Consider the following 21,816-nt stretch of genomic DNA (forward strand, 5'->3'; position numbering starts at 1 on the left):
ATGCAATTTAACAGGGGTTTTTTTTTAATTTATGCATGCAGCTTTACTTTATCTCTCTTGTATCATACAAATATATAAAAATATTTTTGCTATTTTTTTCAAATAGTACATGTAATTTTACTGTAGTTCTTACGCATAAAAATTAATTTACATTAATAACAAAAAACAATATACAAATTGATCATATAATTCACAATTTAGCGAAAAATACAAAACAAGACATCTAAAAACGTTGGAAAATAAAAGAAGGGATTTGTTTAAAGGACTCGATTGTGAAGTAATGGAATTGTTAAAATTCTGAAGTGAACTCAAGAAACGGGCCGTATATAGAGTTGTATTATGGAAATGACAACATTATATGGGACCTCGCCGACATACCAAAAGGGGTTCGCTTACAACTCCAGTAATATTGCAATTATTTCAAGCATCAGATTTTTTTACATGAATATATTTGACGTAAAATGAAGTATCCATTCCGATCATGGTCCTGGAATGGATTAACCTATATGATTATTAATTATTTATTATCTTATGTTTAATCACAATGTAAAAAGAAAAAGTGTAAATTCAAGCTCTTTTATTGTCATAATGCTGAAACGGTGAAAAATACATAAAACAAAAACGTGTAAGCTCTATACTTCTAGGGTATTGTTTTTTGGTTTACTCTCTAAATTTGTATAGTACTTATAACGACAAAAATTACTTAATTTGTCTTTTTAATTTTAACGTGAAAAATTCAAATTCTTGTTTAACATGTAACCTTTAAAATTGAATAAATATATATTGAATATGATATACGAATATGTGCAGCCGAAACTGTAAATTTCCTAAAGGAGGAACAAATAAAGGATTACACCTGTGCTGTTTCCATACGAGTTCTATACTTAATTTATTTTGGCCAATAAATACTTTTTACAAAAAAATCCATAGGTTCTTCTGAATGTGAGGAAGCAAAAATTACTTCTGGTGCCCTTTCCGTGGATATGATACTGGGGAAAGCTTTTATTGTTGTGGGAGGAGCCGTTTTGACATACAAATACTTATGTGACTTTATCCTACGACGTAAGTACTGCGTCTCCCTTTAAGCATTCTGTTTATTTTGGTACCGCAACGTTTTAATTTCCTTTGAGAGGCGGTGTTGGTTTCATTCGATTGTTTCTGCTAGCTCATTCTTAAACTCAGTAGTTTTTGGTACTAGGATTCGTGGCTATTTTGAAAATCGGGAAAATTGGTTAACGGTGGTGACTAAATTTGTTTTAAGAAACTACTTTAAAAACTATAATATTTGTGTGGCCATCATTTCGTAAAACAAGTAACATCTGATAAATATTACTCACTTCGAAACACTCCGTGAGTGGAAAAGTGCATTTATAGTAGATTTATTTTGTCGTTTAAAGAATTGACAACCAATCAATCAATCTATTCAATCCATTTCAAATTTATTCACTACACATCATAAGATTTTTTATGGTCGTATTTAACTTAAAATACATACGCAGAGTACATATAATGTATATTATTGAAAGAAAATATAAAATACGTATAGATATTAGGTTTTTACTTTTACTTTGGTGCCAACCAAACAGACGGATAAAAAAATTTTGTGTGTTTTGAATTTTATGATATTTCTTTGCACTGTACCAAATTTACAATCTAAATCTTCTTCTGAGGAACATGATAACTTTTGGTAGTTTCGTCAGCTCTTTGATTAGGTACATCTGCATAGAGGACAAGTTAATCTGCGACCAACGATCCGGATTCGAACCAGGAAACTGACTTGGCCAAGTTTGGCTGATAACCTGCCGACCTTATCAGAGGAATAATTACACTTCACAAACTCCCCTAGTTCAGTTCTAAAACTTGTGTAATCCAAATAATTTGTGGAACGGTCTAGTTAATTAAATAAAAGTAGCCTCATAGGTCTTAAAATCGTTACAAAATAATTAAAATACTTAACAAATATAAAACTATATTGTTACTTTAATGTTTTTAATGTAATGGTTTCTATCATTAATGGCTTTTAATGACCATATAAACAACTGCTATTTATCTATTTAACTATTGTTTTACTAATTAAATACTATTTTACTATTTCTATTTAATTACTGTATTTTATACACAAAGTAGCAAAAGTATGTATAGAGTTGCAGACGGTTGTTATTTATTTTTACTTGTTCACGTTACTTTTAATATGACTGTATTATTTGTGAAACCTCATCAGTCACACTTTAACTTTAGCACCGTACTTAAAATGTACAAATTGCTTATTCAAATATAACAGTGGCAGAACAAATACCCATTAGTCTACATTTTCTTTAGACTACTGAAATTTAAATTGAGTAGAATTTTTAAAATCCAAAAAGCATATATTCAATCATACTAACACAACTATCCCCGCCTTTTCGATAGAAACCTGGAATTGAAACGCTTACATTAAAAGCGTTTGTGGTTCTTACATACAAAATGCCACCGTAGACACTAAAAGATAAATCACATGCATTCCTCTAAAAAAGCCTAAACATTTCTAATTGTTGGGATTAAAACTTGATCCTTCAAATTCGGTACGGGTTGTCACTACGTCACTTTCAATTCATACTTCTATAAAAATAAATTTTTTTAAATGTCGCAGCCAAAAGCTATTTATAGAACAATATAAGTAAGGTAAATGAGCTGAAACTTTAATTGTGTTGTTTCAGAATCCCTCTAATATTGCTTGAGGTACAAAGCTTCGTGTTTATCCACAAAGCACATGGAGCATATGCTCTTGTGATGTTAGATGAGCTATAAAATGCAACTGTACGTTTTGTATAGAGCAGTTTGTACGGTAAGTATCAGTTTATGGGACAGCTAACTGCCTACCTTGGCCCAATGCCCAATGCCCAATGCCGTATGCTAGGTGCCAATATTGTCTTGTTGTCGTACAAGAACATAAGGTATGTTAGGTGTCCCATGGAAACAAGCTTTGTTGGAGCATGGTAAACATAAACATTTGAACTTGAAGGTTTTAAGTAATCAATCAAATAACACTCCAGAAAACAGTGTTGTTAAATTTCATTGTAGTATGATCTAGGTATTTAAACCACTACTAATACCCCCGCCGCAGCAAACCAGCCGACTAAGCGAATTTCCATTTGTCTGAATTGATTTTCAGTTAAATATATTTTAATAACATTAGGTTTAACGAGTACCTAGGTTTGCTGCTACAAGGAAACTAATAAAGTGTGTTTTTGAGTAAAATATTGATAGCTTAGTACAAAATAAATAAATTTGCCAAGTTTGATCAAAATATATTCATAAACAAGCAAACTACAACATTTAACAATATTCTCCATAAGAATAACATGGGAATTTTAAATTTACAATTTTTTTAATTTTCTCCGTTACTAATATTCGAAAAAAAAATACTTTTATATATTAAATTATTTGTTTTTTTAAGCTCTTTAAAAAGGTCTTAAGAGAAATTGGGAAATTTTGTGTTTTGAGGGTCAAAAGGGAGAAAAACCAATTTTTACCCCATAAAACCCCCTGTAAAGCCCCGTTCCCATGGTCCGATCGTGCTGGTTCGCGAACTCATTCAAGTTTATCCCGCTTTACACCTTTAAACCAAATTTCATCGAAATCGGACAAAAATTACTCAAGTTATCGCGTTCACTGACGTAATATATATATATATACATATATAAAAATTTGAACGAATAGTGTTTTTGGCCTCTGGGGACATCAAAATGAAAAAGCAAATCGGTCCCGGGTCTAGGTCTTACCGTGCCACCTACGGTAATAGCTACTTCCCTATAGGGAAATTCGCTAAAACCTCTTCGTTCACTAGAAGATGTAATACCAGGCTATTTTGAATTAATATGCAAAAATTTGAACTTGTATAGCCCTTCTCTATGATACCCTTCTCGGTGTGTATGTTTATATAGAAGAGACCTATTATTTTGGAAAAAGGCCAAAAACGCAAACAATTACTACGGTCGTTTTAAAACAATTGTTTTCAATTCATCAATACAAAATATTAGAGTTGGACAGAAACAAACGAGATCAAATAAAATTGTACGATAAAATTAAAATAGAAAAATACTTGGAAAATTTAAAACCTTGATGAATTTTGAATAAAATAATTTTTCTCCCTAATATATATCCTATTTCCGTGGCTGGATCGAACTGGTTCGTTTAAACATTCAATTTATGCCATCGAATAAGATTTTTAATCGAGTTTAAATATATGAATTAACCACCCGAGCTCAAATTGTATAGATCAAAAGTGGTGAAGCAACCTTGTTCAATGGAAATTTCGTGCGGTAAAACCGGACTCGGAAATTAGATTCATTTCGAGCAAGTTGTTCCAGGGATTTGTGCAATGCGTCAACAAAGTTCAAGTTTATGAGTGCGTGTGTCGCTAGCCATCAACTGTTGATTGACTGCTGCGTGGAAATAGATGTTACGTTGGCAGAAGTAGAAAGGAAACTGGGAAGTAAACCTAAGTGGTAATATCCATTCTCATTTATTATTACAGGTTCAATTTTAGTCGATAATTCAAAGTAGTGAGCGTCCAAAGGATGCATTACAAAGATAGGTTATTTTTAACCCTCTTCCTCCCCGTAACGGGAACGTAACGCTGGTATCAACCCCCTGCAATAAACAGCATTATGGTTTTAAAACTGTTAAACCTCAAAAAAGTTGCAACTCTAATTTGAAATGTGCCTTTGGGTTACTCTGAGGCAATTAACTCATTTATGATATGAAATAAATGAATGAATGAAATCATATGTTTAACTCCACATAATATACAGCGTGAACAAAATAAATATCTTAGAATACATAAACAATTACACAAATGTAAACTATGACTACGTAAATGAACTATAAGATTTATTTTGTGTAGGGCAATTCGTTTCTCAAACCTAAAAGGTATCCGAGAATATCATATTCAGTAACTCAACTCAAAGTGAGGTTATATGACTCGCTGGCAACGCTCCACCCGTATAACATTTTCCTCTCCTTTAACTAGTGTAAAACCCCGTTCCTATGGTCCATGATGGTTCTATGCTAGATCATGCTGGTTTCCGAACTCATAAAAGTTCATCCCACCTTACACCTTTAAACAAAATTTCATCAAAATCGGACAAAAATAACTCAAGTTATCGGACCCATATATAACTGTACATATACATAGTTGTCTATATACAGATATATATATATATATACATGTATAACAATCTGAACGAATGGTGTTTTTGGCCTCTGGGGACATCAGAATGAAAAAGTAAATCGATCCCGGGCCTAGGACTTACCGTACAACCTACGGTAATAGCTACTATAGGGAAATTCGCTAAAATCACATATTTTACAGCTATTTATCACATTTCAATTAAATTGTAGACCTCCAGATAACTTTTAAAGTAAGTTTTTAATTGCATGTCTCCAAATGAAAATACGTTTTGAAAGTTTCAAGTGCTTTAGAGGCAAACTTAAGCAGTTATACTAAAATATTTGTTATGATTCTTACTCCATCAGATCCGAAAATATTCATGACTTTAAAACTTGGAAATATTGTCATTTAACTAATTCCAGTATCGATGGATTGTAGGATGTTAGCGATTATCAAAAATGTTTATATTGTGATATTCTAGGATTGCCATTAAAGATTAATCTAGATCTTTTTGGATAGTAGGATGGTCCTTTGACATTTTCTAGGTTGGATATATTTGAGGACTATCCGCTTGGATGATGGATTAAGCAATTGTTGGATAGTGATCAGCAAAATTGTTGCATCGTGAGGTGTTCGCATATTATCATATAGCGATTGTCAGTATGATTGTCAGTGCAAGGTAGTTTCAGAACAGCAATTAGTCTGGGTTATCTGGCCTTTGCCAAAAGCACATTGACAGACGTCATATTTCTGTCTGTTCAGGTTGTCTAACATATGGCAGCCTCCGAAACATTCTAATTTACAGTCATAGTTTTTAGTTTAGTAATGCTAAGTCAGCCGAGGACACAGGATTGAATTATATAATAAATGTTAAGATTTATTGATATTGATCATGGGTTATGATTGAAAAATTAGAGTTGCATTTGCCACCTTATAATAATTTGAACGTTTGGCCATAAATATTCGTTTAATCCAGTATAAATCAAAAGATTGTACCTTTTTCGACCGAAAGTGTTTTATGAATAGGGTTGTCATATTTAAAAACTATCAGATCAGTATAAGAAATATATTTATTTCAATATGAAAAAAATTATGCAGCACATTAAACTACTAATCAATTGAATCGTATAGTTAAATTAAATCGAAATTAAAACAGATAAAGATTAACATTTATAATAATTTAAGTTTTTTTATTGACTCGCAGTATGGTTGGTCAGTGATGTGTTTTAAATGTTTGTACCATCCAACCAAATGATCTTATATTTCAAACGACTCTTGATACAAAATATAGTTTCGACAGCGCGAGTAATTTAAAACTACAAATTCAAGATGTAAAAGGCAATTTTACACAATATCTTGAGTAATATTACGTAAATTAAAAGTGTTTGTAATTATTCACAGAGTGTCAACTATTCTAAATACAATAGAATGCAATTTAACAGGGTTTTTTTTAAATTTATGCATGCAAGTTTACTTTATCTCTCTTTTATCATACAAATATATAAAATATTGTTGCTATTTTTTTTTCAAATAGTAGATGTAATTTTACTGTAATTCTTACGCATAAAAATGAATTTACATTAATAACAAAAAACAATATACAAATAGCTCAGATAATTTACAATTTAGCGAAAAATACAAAACAAGACATCTAAAAACGTTGATGAAAAATAAAAGAAGGGATTTGTTTAAAGGACTTGATTGTGAAGTAATGGAATTGTTAAAATTCTGAAGTGAACTCAAGAAACGGGCCGTATATAGAGTTGTATTATGGAAATGACAACATTATATGGGACCTCGCCGACATACCAAAAGGGGTTCCCTTACAACTCCAGTAATATTGCAATTATTTCAAGCATCAGATTTTTTTTACATGAATATATTTGATGTAAAATGAAGGACCCATTCCGATCATGGTCCTGGAATGGATTAACTTATATAATTTAAGCTCTCTTATTATCATAATGCTGAAACGGCAAAAAAAATACGTAAAACAAAAACGTGTAAGCTCTATACTTTTAGGGTATTGTTTTTTGGTTTACTCTCTAAATTTGTATAGTACTTATAACGACAAAAATTACTTAATTTGGTTTTTTTATTTTAACGTGTAAAATTCATATTCTTGTTGAACATGTAACCTTTTAAATTAAATAAATATATATTGCATATGAAATACGAATATGTGCAGCCGAAACTGTAAATTTCCTTAAGGAGGAACTAATAAAGGATTACGCCTGAACTGTTTCCCAACGAGTTCTATGCTTCATTTATTTTGACCAATAAATACTTTTTACAAAAAAATCCATAGGTTCTTCTGAATGTGAGGAGGCAAAAATTACTTTTGGTGCCGTTTCCGTGGATATGATACTGGGGAAAGCTTTTATTGTTGTGGGAGGAGCCGTTTTGACATACAAATACTTATGTGACTTTATCCTACGACGTAAGTACTGCGTCTCCCTTTAAGCATTCTGTTTATTTTGGTACCGCAATGTTTTAATTTCCTTCAAGAGTGTCGGTTTCATTCGATTGTTTCTGCTAGCTCATTCTTAAACTCAATAGTTTTTGGTGCTAGGATTCGTGGCTATTTTGAATATCGGGAAAATTGGTTAACGGTGGTGACTAAATTTGTTTTTAGAAACTACTTTAAAAACTATATTTGTGTGGCCATCATTTCGTAAAACAAATAACATTTGATAAATATTACTCACTTCGAAACACTCCGTGAATGGAAAAGTGTATTTATAGTAGATTTATTTTGTCGTTTAATTGACAATCAATCAATCAATCTATTCAATCCATTTCAAATTTATTCACTACACATCATAAGATTTTTTATGGTCGTATTTAACTTAAAATACATACGCAGAGTACATATAATGTATATTATTGAAAGAAAATATAAAATACGTATAGATATTAGGTTTTTACTTTTACTTTGGTGCCAACCAAACAGACGGATAAAAAGATTTTGTGTGTTTTGAATTTTATGATATTTCTTTGCACTGTACCAAATTTACAATCCAAATCTTCTTTTGAGGAACATGATAACTTTTGGTAGTTTCGTCAGCTCTTTGATTAGGTACATCTGCATAGAGGACAAGTTAATCTGCGACCAACGATCCGGATTCGAACCAGGAAACTGACTTGGCCAAGTTTGCCTGATGACCTGCCGACCTTATCAGAGGAATAATTACACTTCACAAACTCCCCTAGTTCAGTTCTAAAACTTGTGTAATCCAAATAATTTGTGGAACGGTCTAGTTAATTAAATAAAAGTAGCCTCATAGGTCTTAAAATCGTTACAAAATAATTAAAATACTTAACAAATATAAAACTATATTGTTACTTTAATGTTTTTAATGTAATGGTTTCTATCATTAATGGCTTTTAATGACCATATAAACAACTGCTATTTATCTATTTAACTATTGTTTTACTAATTAAATACTATTTTACTATTTCTATTTAATTACTGTATTTTATACACAAAGTAGCAAAAGTATGTATAGAGTTGCAGACGGTTGTTATTTATTTTTACTTGTTCACGTTACTTTTAATATGACTGTATTATTTGTGAAACCTCATCAGTCACACTTTAACTTTAGCACCGTACATAAAATGTACAAATAGCTTATTCAAATATAACAGTGACAGAACAAATACCCATTAGTCTACATTTTCTTTAGACTACTGAAATTTAAATTGAGTAGAATTTTTAAAATCCAAAAAGGCATATATTCAATCATACTAACACAACTATCCCCGCCTTTTCGATAGAAACCTGGAATTGAAACGCTTACATTAAAAGCGTTTGTGGTTCTTACATACAAAATGCCACCGTAGACACTAAAAGATAAATCACATGCATTCCTCTAAAAAAGCCTAAACATTTCTAATTGTTGGGATTAAAACTTGATCCTTCAAATTCGGTACGGGTTGTCACTACGTCACTTTCAATTCATACTTCTATAAAAATATATTTTTTTAATGTCGCAGCCAAAAGCTATTTATAGAACAACGTAAGTAAGGTAAATGAGCTGAAACTTTAATTGTGTTGTTTCAGAATCCCTCTAATATTGCTTGAGGTACAAAGCTTCGTGTTTATCCACAAAGCACATGGAGCATATGCTCTTGTGATGTTAGATGAGCTATAAAATGCAACTGTACGTTTTGTATAGAGCAGTTTGTACGGTAAGTATCAGTTTATGGGACAGCTAACTGCCTACCTTGGCCCAATGCCCAATGCCCAATGCCGTATGCTAGGTGCCAATATTGTCTTGTTGTCGTACAAGAACATAAGGTATGTTAGGTGTCCCATGGAAACAAGCTTTGTTGGAGCATGGTAAACATAAACATTTGAATTTGAAGGTTTTAAGTAATCAATCAAATAACACTTCTGTAGAGCCAACAGTTCTCTATTTCCTAAAATCTTAAGTTATTTATATCAAACCTATTTAAACCATATCCTTATAAAGCTAATTAACCCAGCCACTGTTGTATAGGCATGGACCTAAAATTGTTGAAGTATTTTAATTTAAGAGTGAGATGTAAATACCTGTATATACATAACCTTAAAACTATTATGCAATATATTTGATTTTGTATAGTCAATGACACAGCTAACGTAATTTTTATAACTTTAGCTGAATAAAATGTATCGATTGGATTTTATCAAATGTAATATTTTGTCAAGTTATGAAACCTTGAGTATAAAAGGTGTCCTACAAGTAAACTGACAAACTCCAGAAAACAGTGTTGTCAAATTTTATTGTAGTATGATCTAGGTATTTAAACCACTACTAAACCACCAGTATTTAAAACACTATATCACAGCTGTCAAATTGTACAAAATCCGTAGGGTATAAAAACCCTCTTCATTCACTAGAAGATGTAATACCTGGCTATTTTGAACTTGTATAGCCCTTCTCTATGATACCCTCCTCGATGTGTATGTTAATATAGAAGAGACCCATTATTTAGGAAAAAGGTCAAAAACGCAAACAATTACTACGGTCGTTTTCAATTAATCAATACAAAATATTAGAGTTGGACAGAAAAAAACGAGATCAAATAAAAGTTTACGATAAAATTCAAAATAGAAAAATACTTGGAAAATTTAAAACCTTGGTGAGTTTAGAAATAAAATAATTTTTCTCCCTAATATATATCCTATTTCCGTGGCTGGATCGAACTGGTTCGTTTAAACATTCAATTTATGCCATCGAATAATATTTTTAATCGAGTTTAAATATATGAATTAACCACCCGAGCTCAAATTGTATAGATCAAACGTGGTGAAGCGACCTTGTTCAATGGAAATTTCGTGCGGTAAAACCGGACTCGGAAATTAGATTCATTTCGAGCAAGTTGTTCCAGGGATTTGTGCAATGCGTCAACAAAGTTCAAGTTTATGAGTGCGTGTGTCGCTAGCCATCAACTGTTGATTGACTGCTGCGTGGAAATAGATGTTACGTTGGCAGAAGTAGAAAGGAAACTGAGAAGTAAACCTAAGTGGTAATATCCATTCTCATTTATTATTACAGGTTAAATTTTAGTCGATAATTCAAAGTAGTGAGCGTCCAAAGGATGCATTACAAAGATAGGTTATTTTTAACCCTCTTCCTCCCCGTAACGGGAACGTAACGCTGGTATTAGCCCCCTGCAATAAATAACATTATGGTTTTAAAACTGTTAAACCTCAAAAAAGTTGCAACTCTAATTTGAAATGTGCCTTGGGGTTACTCTGAGGCAATTTACTCATTTATGATATGAAATAAAGGAATGAAAGAAATCATATGTTTAACTCCACATAATATACAGCGTGAACAAAATAAATACCTTAGAATAAATAAACAATTACACAAGTGTAAACTATGACTACGTAAATGAACTATAAGGTTTATTTTGTGTAAGGCAATTCGTTTCTCAAACCTAAAAGGTATCCGAGAATATCATATTCAGTAACTCAACTCAAAGTGAGGTTATATGACTCGCTGGCAACGCTCCACCCGTATTACATTTTCCTCTCCTTTAACTAGTGTAAGGACTTGCAGGTTAGTAAACATCATATTTTCGTTTGAATTGTCTATGATTTCAAATGTTACTGTAGTGTAAGGATTGTGAGTTTCATTAGGTGAACATGTTCAAACTTTTTTGAACCAGTTAAATTTTAATAAACGTGTCGATCCATCAGATTGCAAAGCAATTAAACAAATTTAATAAATATAAATAAAATAAATTACAATTAAATTGGAAATAAACAAAGAATAAAATAATTACCAAAACACAGTGATTTTCTGGTGACTTAACTAGATGGGAACACCCCTTGGGCGGTTCGTAATAAAAAAATATTTACTATGGTTTCATAGAACTTTGGAAAAATAATTGAGTATAATTTTTTTATTAGCTATGATCAATTAAAATTATAGTAACGTTTTCGTGGAACACCCTGTATAAAAAAAATAATTAAAAGACAACAAAAAGGTAAGATTATTTTTAGTTTCCCCTGCTTCATGAGTTTAATTGTAACCTAAATTATTTTATTTAAAAAGGTTTTTTATATATTTGCTAAGGGTGTGTATGTCGTCGTATTGCATTTAATTATATGCCCAGGTTGAACCGTTCCCTACAAAAAAGAAAAATTACAATCTCATAGATAAGAACAAAATAAAAATAAACTATCATTCACATTACTAAATCTTTCGAGCCTAGGAACAGAAACCTATAATCAATTGAATAGATATTATGAATGAATGGAAAGGTGCTTTTATTTTTCTCAAGAAGTGTATTATGTATTGATATTGTATATGTATTATGTAGCAATATAGCAAAATAGAAATAAAACAAACTGCGTTGTAAAAAAATAAGAAAACAAAATTATAAATTTTGTATATGATCTGACGAGATTTTGACATTGTTTTCGAATAATTATTTGAATCAATTTTATACCTTTTAATAAACATACTACTCGGCCTTGCGTCCCGAATGACGTATAGGGATTATAAATGCAATGTACTACAAGACATCAATCCGATTCTGAAGTTTATAGACTACCCTTTCAAACTACTAAGACTAAACTTATCTCAAATAATGAACCCACAAAAACTATCAGTTCAACTAACACTATTTACACTACTCCCCTGGTTGACAGAACAACCCTTGTCATCAGCAGGGTGGGTAAGACAAGAAGCCACCGGATATCGTCTTATCGCTGATAACGCTGCAGGCTACGAAGGTCATCATCAACTTCTGTTTGTCCTGAGTCCATTTCCTCGGAAGTCAGTTCTCAGTTGTCTAGATAAGACACTAGGGACTGGGGATTTCTATCTGTCCCCTACCGAGTTGGCCTTGGAGTAATTTGCTACAATTAGAAGACAAGTTGTTGACGGTGAATGCTCGACTCTATTTGCTCTTAGATGCTATAGATCGCGTTAACAGTTATTGAGCTGGAAATTATTCAAATCGAAATGAGTTGGAAATTTTTTTAGTATTAATGCACCATTCAGACGATTGGTGGAGTATATTTACCTCAATAGTTTTATTTTATTCAAATCGTGTGTCTTCGTCTAATCCCCCCCCCCTATACATAGTATACGAAGAAAGTATTGTTATCGTCAAAATAACCGTTTTGGGTCCCTATAAACCGAAAAGGTGGTTTTCGAAGTGATGTCTGTGTGTGGGAATCTGAAGGTGTGTTTTAATGTGTACAGAGAGACAGACTACATGACTTTGACGAAATTTGGTATGCAGGTACTAACTAACTCATGGTATCTCCAGGGGTGTTTTTATGTTTTCATTTTTAATGGTGATTTGCCCATTAAAACTCATATAAATGGAACAAACTGGTTTAAAAACTGAACAAGCGATTTTCATAAACATTTAGAATATTATGTCCATGTTAACTCAAAAGAAAGAAAAAAGAAAAATATAAATAAATAAATAAATAAAATGGTAGAATTCCCAATGCTGTAAAGATGATGGTTCTAAAATTATTGGAGTTTTTCTTTTTCCCCTCCATAAAATGTCATAGTTGCTACCATCGTTTACCCATTTTAAAGGTTATTGGCAAGCTAATGGGGGGAAGAATGTGTCAGATTGCTGATTCCTATGTGTATACCTATGTGTATATTCTATAATTAATTTGAAACAGCATGGGGTTTTGTACGCCAAACTAAAGTAAAAGGTAATTATACATCCCAAGGTATCAACTAGGTGACATATAACAGACCATGGACTCCACAATCACGTAACATAATGTTGCATTTTTATGCAAACAAAAATTATTTTGAACTTTCCACTGAAAGGAGTGAATGTTCAATTATCTCTGAAGATGTTTTACATTTTTTAGTTCAAATCATTTGTGTTTTGGCATAACAATACTGTCAGCTTAAAATTTAAGTTTTTAATTGCTCGTACAAAGCACGTTTCAAAACGAACTATCAACCTCTAACAAGGATGTTGTTGCCTCGTGGAGTTGTGGAGCATGCTAGGGAGTATATTTATTCCAGATATCCGTGCCAACACATCGACGTATTTTTCAACACGTCGCTTGTTGATGGTTAACACCTCAATCCAGCTAACTAGAAATGATGCTGGAAATACACCCGACCCGACGCGCAGCCCTTTTTCATTCTTTCAATATTGTGAATTTCTCGAAAGAGCTTTCGATCAAGAATTGATTTTGATCCGGTCAAATTTCTGCTCTTCTAAGAAATTTTGTGATTTATTCAGCATTGCCTCCAGTATTGATTTAAGACAGTATAAAATAGGTTTACGTACCTTACGTCGTCAATGCTTGAAGAATTGACGACGTAAGGTACGTAAATTTGGTGATGTTTTACAATAGATACTTATTTATAACTACCTTATGTGGTACAATGCTTTTATTAAATCAAAGACATGGAAATGTTTGTTGTAGATATCCGAGACTATTATAAGTACTAAAGAATAAAAGCTGTACTGTATTTCGACTTATACAATTACTACCTCACTAATCGAAAAACGTCGATAGTTTTAATTTTTAACTGTGGTCCACTGCAGCAACCGTAGCGATCTGAAAACCATTATAAACTAATAAGAATCTTGAGAATAAAGTAAAATACAAAAAACAGATAACAGAATGAAAATGTTCGATAAAGTTAGATTATGTTGCAGAATTTATAATCCACTTGAAAACGTTGCAAGTTACAGCAAATAATAAAAATTAATACAATATAATAATACAAATTACTTCAGGCTAGTCCTAGAGAATTAGCAAATAGATAAAATCCATTACTCGTTGGCGGGATTTGAACCCAAGACCTTGGGTTCCGAAACCCCGAGTTCTACTACTAGACCAGCTCGCTTCCCAGAGTATAAAAGCAGTTCGACTCCCACTATTAACCAAGTGGCGTGTAAATACTCTAGACTAGTTAAAAGTCAAGTAAAAACAGCTGGCTAGTAGCTTGTACACTCCCACGTATGTCTTTACCACCAACGCAACAGGACCAGGTTAGTTCCCGCCCGATCTTTGGCGCGTGCGAGCAGCGAGGGAAGAAGCAATCAAAGACCTACAAACTGCTGTTGCTCGTTGCCAAAGACTTACGAATGTTTTATTCCCCTCATCACATCGTCCTGGGAATTGATTACAGAGCCGTACAACTGCTGGGTATTGGAAGATCTATCACCCGTAAAGGAGATATCTATAGATTTCAGTTAGGGGACAGTCAAAACGTCCAATGATAGGTTTAAAGAGTTTGAATTTTTGTAAGATTTAGTTTGTGTGTCGTGTTTGAAATTCACAAATACATCTAATATATACTTCAAGGATATACACGAGGATTAGTATGTTTGCTCCATTGAGAATGGCCGATAATTGAGACTAGGAAGTCACCTAGGTTATTTTTAAACTGTCGAATCCGAGAAGATTTTATTTCAAAGTCATATGTTGGTTGTAGCCAAAAAATATTAAATACGTTTAAATGAATTGCTAGTGAGTTTGATTCACAAGGAACCCTTTTTTTATGTGCATTTTTAATTAGGTCTAAGCTCAACCATTTCATCGTATTTATAATTCCTATTTACGTATGGTAATATTTTAATTAGAAAATATTTTAGTATAGATCTAAAAATTATCATTGCATTGAGAAAATATCCAGCCTAGTTGAGGGATGGATGTGGAAAACACTTATAAAGTGTTGAAATCTTCATTGAAAAATCACCTGAACTTTTAATAAAAAAGTACACTGAATAGGCACTTATTATTACCACACTCGTTTTACGTTAACACTTTCTCTTGGATCCCTTTATGTATTTCTAAAATCTATGGCAAAACCATCTCTAACTTGGATATGAAGTATCTTGGTGCTGGAGGACCAGGTTCGATCCCAGCATATCCAAAACTGTTAGGGGATTTGGCTACAAAATCCTACTGGCGTTAAAACTGAAATGGAAAGTCATAAAATCAACGAGAATCGCGATACAAAAGTAACAATTCAAATAAGCAATGTTTGTTCGATTACTTGAAGAAATTTTGTTCGGAGATTTTCCAACGGGAGCATTTCGCTTGACAACGCCACAACAAATGTCCTAGCCAAGTTTGTATTCTGTCGAGTGGCGAATTCAATCTCAGGGTTCGCTCGACTTAATCAAAACTCCAGACAGCTTACATTTCACTTGCAGTTAGACTACAACATCTAATGCGGCTACTAACATTTATACATACAAATCCCTCGCTTACGTTTCCTGACAAACTTTACTGTTGGAGTTGGAAACAAACCAAACAGGTTTAAAGGGGATCCTATTAGTTCTCAAACAGATTTGTATTTATTTAGTTAGGATGTAGTAAGTGAAATCGTGTACCACTGTATATGGGATGGAGATAATGTTTATGTGTGATGCAAGTTTTTACTGATCGGTTGAATTAATAGCTTTGGAATAAAATATTTGAATAAATAGAATAATTATATGGAAAATTGAATATAGAATATGTGATTAGTAGTGGCAGTAGGTTATTTTTACTTAAAAATGTTATTCACACTGACAAATAATGTATGTCAGGCTTTTGAAAAAAACTGATTGATTATTTGTATTAGATCCCAATGAATGATATTATACTGAAAAGTATACAAATGGAGCTTTAGATATTTTAAGATAGTTGCCAAGAATTTATAATGTGTTAATTTTTAATGTATAGGTTTTCAGGAAAACATACTTGTATTTGTTTAAACGTTACTTTAAAGAGTGTTTACATTTTCAACCTCATTCTAAAAAAAATGCAACCATTATAAGAAAAAAATGTATAAAACTATAGTTAGTTATGATAGGTATACTAAACACAAATTTAAATCAAATACAAGAATGAAATCAGTCCTCGCGATCAAAATAAATGTCTTCAATTTAAATTAATAATTTAAATTAACAAATAACCTCCAATGTCATAAATAAAACTAAGCATTGAGGGGCTCGAAAAGTCCGCAGAGGACGGGTTTTTTTGAAAGCTAAACTATACTTCAAAACAGTTTGGGGGCGGGACTCGAGGTGCCGTTATTGCAGAATTATTGCAACATATTCCTTGGAGGCGGCAACACACACGAATAATGTTATGGAGGGTAAAAACAATGTGTTTTAAAATTTCACTGCGGATGTCTTCCATTCAAGCAGAAAGCTGGGTTCCAAAATCAAGGATCTTCGAAAAGCCCACATCTAACTATACACTTACACTCATAACATAAAAATATTCTTAACGTTTTTGAGTGGTATTCATTCTATTTATTTGCATTCATTCCTCTCCAAAGTAAAAAATGACAAGATTATTACTGTTATTATCATGATAGTCTCTTCTCAGGATCGATCCGGCGACCTTCTGATCAAGCACTTTAACCAATCAGGTACATAAATCAGCCTTTATTGTCATTGATAATTTTTCTAGAAAAAGGAAGAGTATTACCTAACTAAATGCTAATACACTACAACTAATTATATCTAAATACCCACGTCGCAGCAAACATGCAGACTCGAGGAATTGCCATTTACCTTGTTGAACTTTCACTCAAATATTTCTTTATGTGAAAATGTTAATACAGTACCTTAGTTTCTATTTGAATAGCATTAAGTTTAATAGGGACTTAAGTTTGCTGCTACAGGAAAGGTAATTAAGTGTGTTTTGATTCATTTGTTAAATTCAAATTCAAATTCTTTATTAAGCATTTAGGCATAGTTACAATGTATATGAAAAGGCAAAATTACAAAATTGCAACTAAATAAAACATCGCCTCTAAAAACCAATCATACATATGTAAACTTATCAGTTAAAAAGGCATTTAATGAGTAATACATTTCTTTAATTAACAAGTATTTCAACCTCCACCTAAATACTACATAATCTTGAACGGATCTTAAACTTGGTGGGAGATTGTTGAAAAGAACTATTACTGAATATTTTAAATGATGCTAAAAAAATGCGGTGGAGTGTGGCAGGATATTCATAAAGCATCTAGGCCTACTTCTTGTTCCATAATAGCAATTGTTGTTGTTTAGCAATTTTTATTGGGTTTTGTGAAATAAATAAATTCACCAAATTTAAAAATATGTCCCAAAAACCAGCAAACTACGACAGTTTATTTCCTTCCCTTAACGATTGCATGGCCATTTAATTTTGCAGGTTAGGTAAAATGTATATAATGTGTGTGCAGGTTTACTTGTTTGTACTGAATTTAATAAATATTGGATGAATTTCACTTGAGTTATCGTGCTAACGGACATATTATATGCATTTGAACAAATGGTGCTTTTGACATCTCGGGACATCAACACGCTTAAGTAAAGCGGTCTCTGGTCAATGTCTTACCACGAGAACTTCGGTAATAGCTTATTCCCTATATGGTGAAATTAGCTAAAACACATTTTCTGATATCCATGAGGAGTCAGAAAAGCTCAAAATAAAATTGGTTCTTGATTATTTAACTCGTAATACCAATGGTTGAAAACTATTACGGACGCGCTTAAAAACAATAATGTACAAATAAATACGAGCCAATAATGCCCAATAAAAAGATTAAATTGGCAAACTACTAGAAAGACTACTCTCAATGGACTCGTTATAAGAATGTTATACGATGGCAGTTGTATGGAAACTTATCACGGAATAATGCCCAGTATAATACTTTGGCAACAATACTAACATCCCTTACATTGTGTATTAGACTAGTACATACTGTGACGAGGACGAGACTGTATTTGGCACAGGCTTCACGGAAATGTTAGCTCGTACAGCCTTAATGGAAGAAAATAATAAACTCAGTAGGGAAATTAGGTCTATATGCAGTTCCTGTTGCTTATAGTTACCAGGATTCGTAAAAACAACCAAATAGTTATCGTATCAGCACAAATAATATTGTTCGTGTTGAGATCGAAAAGATTATTCATTCTCAGGATGGATAATATTATCAAATAGTTTTCATATAGTTTGCATAGAATAGTAAAATAACAAGTTTTTCAAAACCATTAGCGAACCTATCTAGGGCCTATACCCGGGAACGCTTGGATTTTCATTTTGATGTGTCCAGAGGCCAAAAACTCCAATAGTAATTTTAAAACATATAGAAATTTTTGCGTTAATTCGAGAAAAATCATCCGGTCTGACCGGGTCGGACTATAGGAAGGGAGTTTTATATGGATAAAAATTGGTTATTCCCATTTTCGATCCTCTAAAGATATTTTTCACTTCCTTTCCAAACTATTTTAAAGGGCTTACAAAATCGAAAAATTTGCTTTACCTTTGCTTTCGTTTAATAGATACAGAGAAAATTCCAAAAAAACTGTAAATTTTAAATTCCAATGTCAAATTTATAGAGAATAAGTATAACAATTGAAGTTTGCTTGTTTATAGAAATTGTTAATCAAATTTACGAAATTATTTATTTCATACTGAGTTATTGATATTACACTAAAACACACTTTATTACCTTCTCTTTACCGGGAAACATAAGTACTCATTAAATCTAACGCTATTGAAATAGTGTGAGATTATTAAGGAAATGAAGAAAACCCAATCAAGCAAATGGATAATCGTTAGTCTGCAGGTTTGCTGTGGTGGGGTAGCGATGGTGTAGATTGATATTGTAGCGTGACGTAGCGATACGGCCAGTTTTGTTCAGCAAGTTGCCCTGAGAGGTATGCAGTTATTACCAAGACTCTGTTAAGGCCGTAGGGGTCAGATTCAGCTAAGACGTTGCCGCATTCTTGGGGGTTATAGCAGCCCTGTAGATATTGTTTGCATACCTTGGCTCTCTTGATTGTTCCCTGCCCCTCTAAACTCCCATTATAAAGTGACCCTTGTAAAATAATTAAGAGGGGTAAAGATGAAGTAAAAAATTACAGTGGAGTAGTTGAAGTGTGTATTATTCGCGTTGTGTTCAGTGCTTCGAAACCTACTATAAATAACATTATTTGTGTTGTAGTGGTATATTTCAAATATTTTGTTGTTCTCTTTTGATGAATTTTCAGCAATGTTTTACTGATAAATGGTAACGGATTTACTGTTACACAAGTTTTTCCAATAATCATTTGAAATCAATGTCTTAAGGATGCAGCCCCCTTCCCCTTACAAAATACTTTCATTCATTCATATCAACGGATTCACCATTTTACAAGTATTACGTATTTGATAGACACACAAATAGAGTGAAATAAGTAATGTCAATTGCGCTTAACAACAGCAGTAACATGCTTAAGATCACCAACAGTATCACAAAAAGATATCAATCTAATCCAGATAAGGACAACAACAAAGTATTAAATTCCCAGGAAATAAATATTTAATATTAAATCAATGTTTATAAGAAGTGTGAATGAAATTGCTCGCAAGTGAATGATCAAGAAAGCAACAAAAATTAACTATTAAACTAAATGTAGCAATAATAAACTATATGGTTACAATAATTGTATACTAAACATTTTGCGTGTATAGGTACATCCCTCGAATCGAAACCCTAGAGAGCGTTTTTTCTCAAAGGCTTTCATGGAGCATTGGAGAAAATATATTCCTTCGGAGTAAATAAGAGATGACGATTCAGGGTAGCTAATTTCCTATCCAAGAACATTTATGACACAATAAGTCTCGTAAATTGCTTAGGCCCTGCCAAATGCAGAAGAATACGGCCCGAGAAGCAAGAAAAACTGCCTCAAGAGTTGCCAATTTTATCCAATTCTTCAGGTCCATATTGCGCTCGGAGGTCGAGCAAGTATAAGATTTATCTATGTAAAATGTCTGCTGTATGAGAAGATGTTCCCTGTTAAAACCAGTTGTAAACCATCAGCGTTCCTTATACGAGAAACGCTACTATATGTTCTTAAACGAACGCCCAGAAATGTGAATTTATATTCGTCTCTAATTATGTTGCAACATTTTGAACACACTGTAAAGGATGTGAAAACAAAAAAATGTTCGGTATACGCAACTGTGATAGCTTTACCTGGGTAAAGAAAGATAATTTAACACTATTTAGACCACCCTCTTTATACTATTATACATTTCAATTCAAGGAATTCAATACAAATACAATTTGAAACAACGTAATAAATATTATTCCTGTAAAAATTACTTTTGTTTCAGCATTGCTTACCGCCCGAATATAATGTATCCGCGGCTACCGGCCTCCAAGATCGCATTGGCTAAGGGCCAACCCAACACCGGGCCTACACTTTAAGGTATGTTTATTTCAACTTGAGTCACCCCTAAATAAATATTCTACTACCATAAATTATCTTGGTACCTAAACATAGCTTCTCAAATATAAAAATACTTTAACAAAGGCACTGTACAATACTTGTGTTATTCCTGATATGGTTACGTTTGTAGTTAACTGGACATTTTCGCAAGAGGGTAGCCTATAAAAACATGATGAAATTTGAAGAAGTTGTTGGTCTGTTTTATTGAGTTTTCCCGTGCATCTGGGCCTAGGGCTAGAGAGTGGGCCAGTACATTATAAGAATGAAATCTTAAGTGGCTTCAATGGGAAGCGAGCCCAAGACATCGCTGCTTTGGTTACCGCACAACCGACTGAGCCACTAACTCACAACTAAATAAAATACAATACAAAATTTAAATATACATTGATACGTATACAAATTATGAACGGAAATAGCAATTTATAGTGTTTGTCTTAAAAATAATCTTCCGGTTTAAGGAATATCCAGAGCCATAAAATAGTTGGAATTTTTATTTGTTTCAATGTCCTTAAAAAGTTCCAGGTTCTAATTGAAATACATTTTTATTGTTATACATATTTCACGCGATAAAGGTTATTTCATTTAATTTTAATAAATGAAGTTGAAATAGTTACATTGTCAATTGGCTAAAAATCATAAAAGCTACAATTTATATAGATATCTTCATAAACATGTTTGATTTGAAAAGCGAAATCGATTCTATAGATGTGGTTCAAAATTGAACGGTACTTTTTTAAATCAAATTAGATACGTTCATGACCAATAAAAATTGTAATCTCGGCATCTTGAAACACTGAAGTGAAGCTAGACCACTTACAAAGTACCCGGATGACAAATACGATCGCACAGATATACTGGCTGATTTTATGGCTCATAACGCACAGCATGGCTCGGCGCCAAGGCGGCGTACAACACACTGCGAGGTGAGGCTTTATGGCTCAAATAACTGACTCAAG

The 21,816-nt window shown here is 32.6% G+C and overlaps 1 protein-coding gene across 3 annotated transcripts in view; it reads right to left on the reverse strand.

The window, feature by feature from the left end:
- Positions 1-21,816, reverse strand: part of LOC128997796 (zinc finger E-box-binding homeobox protein zag-1-like) — a 496,300-nt gene that overhangs the window by 183,521 nt on the left and 290,963 nt on the right. The gene's annotated exons all lie outside the window — the stretch shown is intronic.

The sequence above is a fragment of the Macrosteles quadrilineatus genome, unplaced genomic scaffold (genome assembly GCF_028750875.1).
Source record: "Macrosteles quadrilineatus isolate MER2022 unplaced genomic scaffold, UCM_ALF_1.0 Scaffold_7__1_contigs__length_78375512, whole genome shotgun sequence".
In the NCBI taxonomy this organism is placed as follows: Eukaryota; Metazoa; Arthropoda; class Insecta; order Hemiptera; family Cicadellidae; genus Macrosteles; species Macrosteles quadrilineatus.